This window comes from Theobroma cacao, chromosome 9, assembly GCF_000208745.1.
Source record: "Theobroma cacao cultivar B97-61/B2 chromosome 9, Criollo_cocoa_genome_V2, whole genome shotgun sequence".
NCBI lineage: Eukaryota > Viridiplantae > Streptophyta > Magnoliopsida > Malvales > Malvaceae > Theobroma > Theobroma cacao.
Window position 1 is genome coordinate 17418749 of NC_030858.1, and position 8575 is coordinate 17427323.

At 34.2% G+C, this 8575-nt stretch overlaps 1 pseudogene; it reads left to right on the forward strand.

Moving 5' to 3' along the window:
• The window catches only part of LOC18589460, a 31282-nt pseudogene that overhangs the window by 6212 nt on the left and 16495 nt on the right, over positions 1-8575 (forward strand).

An 8575-nucleotide genomic window follows, 5' to 3' on the forward strand; every position in this document is an offset into this window, starting at 1 on the left:
GAGACTAAGAGAGTTTTAAATAGATTTTACAAGGAAATTCTAGAATGATCCAAGCTTGACACATGGCATGTTTCCATTGGTCCATGTGTAATACTTATCCATTAAGCAATCTCTCTCCACCACATAAAATGTTTCAATTATCCACAATGTAAAATGTTAATGGCGAGACTAAGAGAGTTTTAAATAGATTTTACAAGGAAATTCTAGAATGATCCAAGCTTGACACATGGCATGTTTCCATTGGTCCATGTGTAATACTTATCCATTAAGCAATCTCTCTCCACCACATAAAATGTTTCAATTATCTACAATGTAAACTATTAATGGCTGAAATCCATGGGCATGACAAGTGTTAGTTGGTGTAAAATTCCAAAATTCCAACTTTGCCCCCGTAAACTCGTAAAATTATCGTTTTGCCCTTAGAACATGAAAATCATCAAAAATTTTATTTCCTTGTCATTTCACCCATATTTTCATCATTCATTTATGCTTTAGGCCCACTTAAGCCATAATATTGTTTAAAACTTACTTTTATGGGCTTATTGAGAAAATGATGAAATTACCCTTAATTAGGGGTATCGCGTATATTTCTATCTACGAGTCTATAAAGGTCAAGGTCTCACACTTAGGTTCGAGTTTGTCTCTTAGTTGTTTAGGAATGTGTTGATAGCATAGGCAATCAAAAACTCTCAGATGATCCACTGATGGTTTAATACCGTACCATGCCTCATGGGGAGTCATTCTTTGAGTAAAACGATTAGGCAAAATATTAAGAAGATAGGTTACTGTATTTACTGCTTGTACCTAGAATCTTTTGGGATGATTCTTTTCATAGAGAAAACACCTTGACATTTCCAGTATAGTTTGATTCTTTTTCTCATTGACTCCATTTTATTGAGGGCAATAAGGAGCAGTGAAATGATGAAGAATATCTTCTTTGTCCAAGTATTGAGTGAACCCAAACGATGAGTATTCACCACCATTATCAGATCTCAACACCTTAATCTTCTTCTTTGTTTCAACTTCAACTTGAGCTTCAAACTTCAAGAAGTAGCCAAACACTTTTGATTTCTCCTTCATGAAGTAAATCCAACAGAACCTGGTGAAGTCATCAATGAAAATAAGGTAGTACCTACTTCTATTTACGGAAGCTTCACTCAAAGAGCCCTCTACATCTATATGTACCAATCTTAGCTTGTCACTAGCTCTGCTTAAACTAGTTGAAGCGTATGGTCTTCGAATAATTTGCCAAATTGGCATGTCTTGCAAATTAGACCACCACTTGAAACCTTGGGAAGGTCATTCACTAAATTTAAAGAACTGAGATGTTTTAAAGAGGCATAATTACGGTGGCCTAATCTTTTATGCCAGAGAGTTGCTAAATTTGAATCATACTTAGTAGCCTGCATGCATACATTATTCCAATTCACAGCAAAACAGTTATGTTTCGTTGGTACATTCATTAAGAAATCACTTGAAGGAGTATAGATGGTGCATGATTTATCTTTGAAAATTAAAATATAATTATCATCTAACATTTAACCCACGCAAAGTAAATTTTGGGTTATTTCAGGTGCCAACAAAACCTCATATACATACCTGATTCCTGTTATTGTGCTGACTGCTACTGATCCTGTCCCTACTACACAAAGGTACAGCCCCATTGCCAATCTTCACTGTTGAATGATAGTTGGCATCTAATTGAACAAACGGTGACTTTTTGGGGGTCATGTGGTTTGAAACACCACTATCAATCAACCATTGTTTTGCATCAGAGGTACTTGAATCGCTACCTACCATAAATAGGCATTTTTCAACAATCTCAACCTTTTTTGCAGTCTGACCGTGTTTCTCTTTGTTCTCAGTTTGCTTATTCTTGCAAACTCTCTCAACATGACCTTGTTGATTACAAGCCCTACATGTGACATTGGGTCTAAACCAACAACTAGATTCTACATGTCTTTTTTTCTTGAAATGAAAGCAAGGTACATTTATGTTCCTCCCATATTACTATTTGCCTACTAATAAAGTTCTCTTTCCTTCGTTGCCTTCTTTATAGATGACTCACCATGGGTCTTACCCTTCATTTTAGCAATCAATGCATGCTTAACATTCTCATCATTTCTAATTACTCTCCTATTCTTAGTTACCTGTAATGCATTAATAAGTTCTGTCAATGTTATCTTGGAAAGATCCTTAGCTTCTTGTAATGAAGATATCTTGGATTCAAACTGTTTAGGCTAGCTTATAAGCACCTTCTCCACCACACGATCCTCTAGAAATTTGCCTCCCAAAATTATAACTTAGTTTACAATCCTCTCCACCTTGTTTTTATAGTCCTTCACACTGTCAGTATCTTTCATTTTGAGAGCCTCAAGCTCTTGTATCAGTTTCATCACCTATTGATGTCGAGTATGACCAGAACATTAGAATGCAACTTTAAGTTTTTCCTAAGTTTCTCTTGCTGGCTTGCATGCCATGATCCTTAAGAATATGGGTTCAGTGACTGATCCATGAATGAATGACAGTGCCCTATACCTCTTTGCAATTTCTTCACTGTATTGCTTAATTTGAGTAGCACTTACATTATTCCTCTAGCGAGGGACTTCAGTTTTGGACTCAATCACATCCCAAAGGTCATAGCCTCTTAGATAGGCTTCCATTTTTACAGACCATGAGGGATAATTATCATTATTAAACGGAGGAGAAGCTAGATGGCTTGTTGTCGTGGTGGTGGCCATTTAATTTTCAAGTAACTTGCTGAGGCTTTTTAAGGCTATTAAACTCAGAAGGGCAAACTTATTTGGACTTAACCACAGTCCTTCAAGACATCAAAGGGTGCTCTAATACCATGTTAACAACAAGGGAAATAGAATAGAGGTGAACAGAGTTACTTTGTTATTAACGAATAAGGCCTTATATTCAGATTGATCAGAACAACACATATATATATCAAGTGATACAACACTAATTAAACACTAACACTTGTTCTTGATCCATTAACAAGTGTAAAATATTTAACAAGACCACTTCATGCAGCTTAACAAGTAAAGTCATAGAGTTTAAGCAAAAGACTCTTATTTTGCACAGAATCCTAGTAGATTACATATGCCTTCATGTCCACGTGGATACAAGCATTACAAGTTAACAACATCCACCCACCAATTATGCACTTTTGCAAATTAAAATGCGCAAAATTTCTGATGGTGATTGAAAACATCAAATAGAGAACTACAAATCAAGTATTGTCCTTTACTTCCCATTTACTGCTAAGATGACAACCAGTATCAAGTGTTGTCTTTTACTTCCCATTTACTGCTAAGATGACAACCAATATCAAGTGTTGTCTTTTACTTCCCATTTACTGCTAAGATGACAATCGGTTTACTTACTAGATATCCAATTTTTTCTACAAGGATGGACGTATGGGTTAAATGGAGTGCTTTGTAAGGCAACTAGAATTTCAGGAATACAGGATTGCATTAGAAAGGTATGCTGTTGTGCACTTAATATAATTGTTGCCTTCTTGTTAGTTCAATAGCAATATATTTCCAATTAATGGAATACCTTGGTTGATATATGTTGTAATTGATGGTAAGAATTTGGACTTATACCAATAAAAGTTGCTACTTAGGGACCATTTTTGCTTCTCAATATGGAAAAAGGAGAGTTTTCGTAAGGATGACATTGGTACTAACAGCTTTGCTAATGAATGGCTTGGTAGTTGCTTAGAAATATTAAGCCTCAATGGGGTTGATTCCCCACTAGCTTATGTTTATAGACGTGAATACATTATTAAATGTAACTGGAAGGTGTGTCTCAGTTGCTAATGGAAGATTCTTCAATTTTGTTTGTCTCGATTGGCATTTTATGAGGACATGTATACATATACACATTCATATATACATATACATATATATTTATATATACACATACATATATACATATACATATATATATTTATATATACACATACATATATATATGTATACATGTGTGTATATGTATGTGTGTTTGTATAGAGAGAAAGAGAGAGAGAGAGAGAGAGAGAGAGAGAGAGAGAGAGAGAGAGAGAGAGAGNCAGCAGTTAGAGAGAAGAGAGAGAGAGAGAGAAGAGAGAGAGAGAAGAGAGAGAGAGAGAGAGAGAGAGAGGGATGAGCTTTTTGTTGCTTTAAAAAAGTTATGTCTCTTCAAGCCCATGTTTTGTGTCGCATTCAAGATTAATTTAGTATTTTAAATACCACAAACAATGATATTTTGTCTTGAACATAACATTCAGCATTCTCCAATGTAATGGTTATAGCGTTGTTGTGCAAGTTTGATGAACATATACACAGATTGCTAGCAATCTTTTATTTCCTACTTGTAGGTATTCTGTGACAACTACTTTGATGGTGGTTACCATGTACCATACGCGCACAAAGGCCTTACATCTGGTCTTACACTTGATTCATATATGACCTCATTATGCCTCTATCTGATTTTTCTTTTTGGACAATTTCTTTTAAGAATTCTATAATGTCACAAGGACATATATGCATACATTAGGTTTGATGTGTTTGAATGAGATTTGTTTCAATATCTCTTTTTCACGTTGTGATTTAAATGATTTTCACCTCATTATGTCAATGATTATTGTTTATGAAACAATTTTATGGAAAAGTTAGCATACAAAAAGGTGGCTCTAAAGAAATGAAAGATGATAGGCTTGGATCAAATGCTTTATATACTTTTATCTATCAAAATTTCATTATTAATAGGTCTTTATTACTTCCATCTACATTTTATCCTCACCCTTCTTCTTCCCACTATTTCCAATAAAGTATATTTTTTATGGACTTATAGGTATGGACCTTGATGGACACCAATCTGGTAATCCCATTAGGACTTAGAATATGACTAGTAGTATTTGACTATTTTCTTGAAGCTTCTCTTAATGTAATTTTATTTAGACTTTTGCTAACCTTAAAGTTACTATATTAAGTAATATCTTCTTCCAATGCATTTAATTCATCATATTTTCTATCAATCGTTGCAATTTATACAAGAATATTGTTGTAAATAGTATATTAACAAACCTAAAAGATTGCCTTTCGAGTACTCATTAGCAAAATCCTTTTACTTATTCATGCATTTTGTGATATAATCATGATCGTACTTATAGAATATCAAACATGCAAAAATGTAATGTAAATAATGGATCATTCTATGCATGTGAATGGTTTCATTTTGTACCTATCAACTATATATGTTTTGACATTTACTGTAATTAATCAAAGGATGAATAAATCGTATAAAATGACACAACTTGTCCAAGGCTTGTTTTAAGGATTCTATGTATGTTGATAACTCAAGCTGGTCAAAATACATCGAACAAACCTAATTCGAAATGTTTAATTACTGGGCTTGAATAGCAATGTGTGCTTTTAGCTTTCACTCTCGTAATCTATAGGACAAAGTAATACCTTGGACCAGATGCAAGAGGTTTGGATTTGCACCGTGTTGCTTTCTTAGCTAAGCATACTCTTGGCAGTTGATGCAGAACAAAAAAAGATAACCGCATCAATTTTCCTTGTTGAAGACTTGGAATTTGAGGCTCATGAGTAACTTTTAGAAGGACCAAAAAAGCCTCTCAACCCAAAATTCTTCTATTGAAACAAAGTTCAGAGTTTCTTTAAGGGTAAATTACAAAAAGGCACCCTGTGGTTTGCAATAAGATAAAATTGTCCCATGAGGTTTGAAATGTCAATTACCTTGGGGTAATTTGTTAAGCTAACATTTAACACCATTAACTTATTTCCCTTTTTACTTTTTGCTAACTACCTTTAGGCTAAATCCGTTAAAATCTATAATTGCTTATAAGAAAATGTTAACAGTGTTAATAATTTCTACCAAAATAAAGCTCAAGGTGGTTGATTGGCAATTTTAAACCTATGAAAGTAATTTTTTCTTAGCCAAACCTTAGTAATTTTTTTCTTTTTTTTATCCTTTTTAATTTTCATATAACGACTTGTAAAGGAGATCTTAAATACCAAATAAAATCTTAGAGCTTGAGGCATCTTATTGGATACATGTTGTAGTGTCCATGGTGAGCATGAGAAGACTTGAAGGCACATTTTCTTTGAATGTGCTTTAAGTAAAAGGATTAGGTGCCGGCTTTTCTAAAATTAACTAAATCCTTAGCAATCTAACATATGAGCTCAAATCCTTCAATAAGGAGTTAAACCCATACCTTAGAGGTTGGATTGCACAATTCTTAGCTCCAAATTCACTCCAAATAGCCTTAAGAATCCATTTGTGGCTTAGGGTTTCAAATGGTTAAAGAGAGAAAACATAAGTTATCAAAACTTAGTCCTTAGAAGTGAAAATCCTTACCTTTTGCACTTAGAATACAAGATTTTTTGTTTTACTTCGAAGGTTTTGAAGGCCATGAAATTTGAGAGAAATGAGTGGAAAAATGAAGAGTTAGGAGACAAATGAAGAATTTTCAATTTTAAGGCTTTTAAGCCCCGTTTTAGGCTGACTGGGCAGCTTAGGATCGACTATGGAGTAGTCGATCCTAGACTAGAAACTTTTATTATTCACCCATTTCCCTTTCACAAGATCGATCAAGGAAGGTTTATAGTTGATCTTCCACCAGAATGTTCGTTTTTATTCAATTTTCCTTCACAAGATCGCCTATGGAGGGTTGTTAGTCGATCCTGGACTAGAGTGTTTGCATTTCTTCCATTTTTTCCTTCCTAGCATTGACTATGGAGGGCCTATAGTCGATCTTGGACTAGAAAGCATGACTTCCCCTACTTTTTACTTCACAAGATCGACCCTTTATGCATTAGGATCGACTTCTTTGGTCCATATTTGTTAAAATTGTTCCATTTAAAGTCTAAACCCATTCTAAATCTCTTCCACAACCTCATACCATTCATATATGACTCAAATCTTTTACTCATATGAGACCTCAACCTCTATAGGCTTGTAACTAAGTATAGATGTAATAATACGAGCCAGGGGTAGTTTCGTCATTTTTTCTAATAAGCTTCCAAAAGAAATTTTTATGATATTTTAAGGCTTAAATGGGTATAAGACTGCATAAATGATGTGTGTTGATGAAAACACGAAGAAAACTAGAAGTTTCAACAATTTTCATAACAGGGGCAAAATGGTCATTTTTCACCTCAGGTTAAAATTTTAAATTTTTATGAACTCGAACATGTCTAGACCATTATGGATCTTGTCCCAGTGTTAAAAGAGCAAAAAGATTGTATAAAAGATTGGAGGAGAATAAGTTAATTGATGGAGGGGTATTTTTGTAATTTTAAGGGAAATGATAAGATTTGCCTATAAATATCTTGAATTTCTAGCAGCTTCTAGAGATTTTCCAGCAGCTGGTCTTCTTCTTCTTCACCTATAAATATCTTGAATTTCTAACAGCTTCTAGAGATTTTTCAGCAGCTGGTCTTCTTCTTCTTCTCCTTTCTCATGTTTCTTCAAAACTCCATGGAAGTTTGATTTGAAGCTTGAATGATTTTCTCTCTCTAGCTCTAGTTTTCACACCTTTGAACCCTTTTGACTAGAACCTTTGAATTCTTTCATCCTCTCACTTCAAAACCCTTGATAAAGCTTATTTCCAAACTTTCTCTCACTAGTTGGGCATTCTAGAGAGAGAAAAAGAGAATTACTCCATTGATTGGAAGTAATTGGAAGAGAATTTGACTACAAAGGAGCCCTAGGGTAAGTAATGAACTAAGCTCAATTTTTAGCTGCAGAAAATGGCTAGTAATTGAGATTTATGAGCTGTTTTATTGTTAACTATGTTCATTACTTTTTAGTGATTAAGATAGTGAACATAGATAGTCGTTTAATGTGGTAATTGAAAACTAACTAAGAGATAGCTTTTAGAGTTCATAGTGTGTAAATTGATCTATTGTTTATGTTAATGTGATCTTAGGTTTTAAGGAAGCCCCATCATCTCATTTGGACAATTAGGGGAATTGGAGTCATCTAAAGGCTTTACAATCAATTGATGAGTGGATTGCCTTCAAAACTTATTTTGGGAATATAATGTATTTGACAAACGTTTGAATGATTTTATACGATTTTTCGTGAAAATGAATGTCTTGGGAACAAGCTCTTGAGAAATGATTTAAGTTATGATATGTGGTTATTATGGATTTCTATGTGGTTGCATTATGTTGATATACATATATGCTTGAATATAATCTTGTGTAATTATATTGACTCGACTATGTGCGAGTAGGGAGTGCGCATAAGTCGAGGATGACCCGGTTATATGCGAGTAGGGAGTGCGCATACCCGATGATGACCCAGCCATGTGCGAGTAGGGAGTGCGCATGAGCTGGTGAGGATGATGATGGGTATATGCGTATATATATATACATATGTAAATATGTGTGTTATAGGAAATTGATGGATAATGGTTTATGGTTGTAATGCATGTGAAACTTGACATGTTAAACCTTGAGAAATTGTTATGTGTTTCATATTGGTTTTGAACATTTCAAGCAGGGTGGTTTTCTTTGGGAGAAAGGGAAATTTTCATTTGATGCCCTGTATT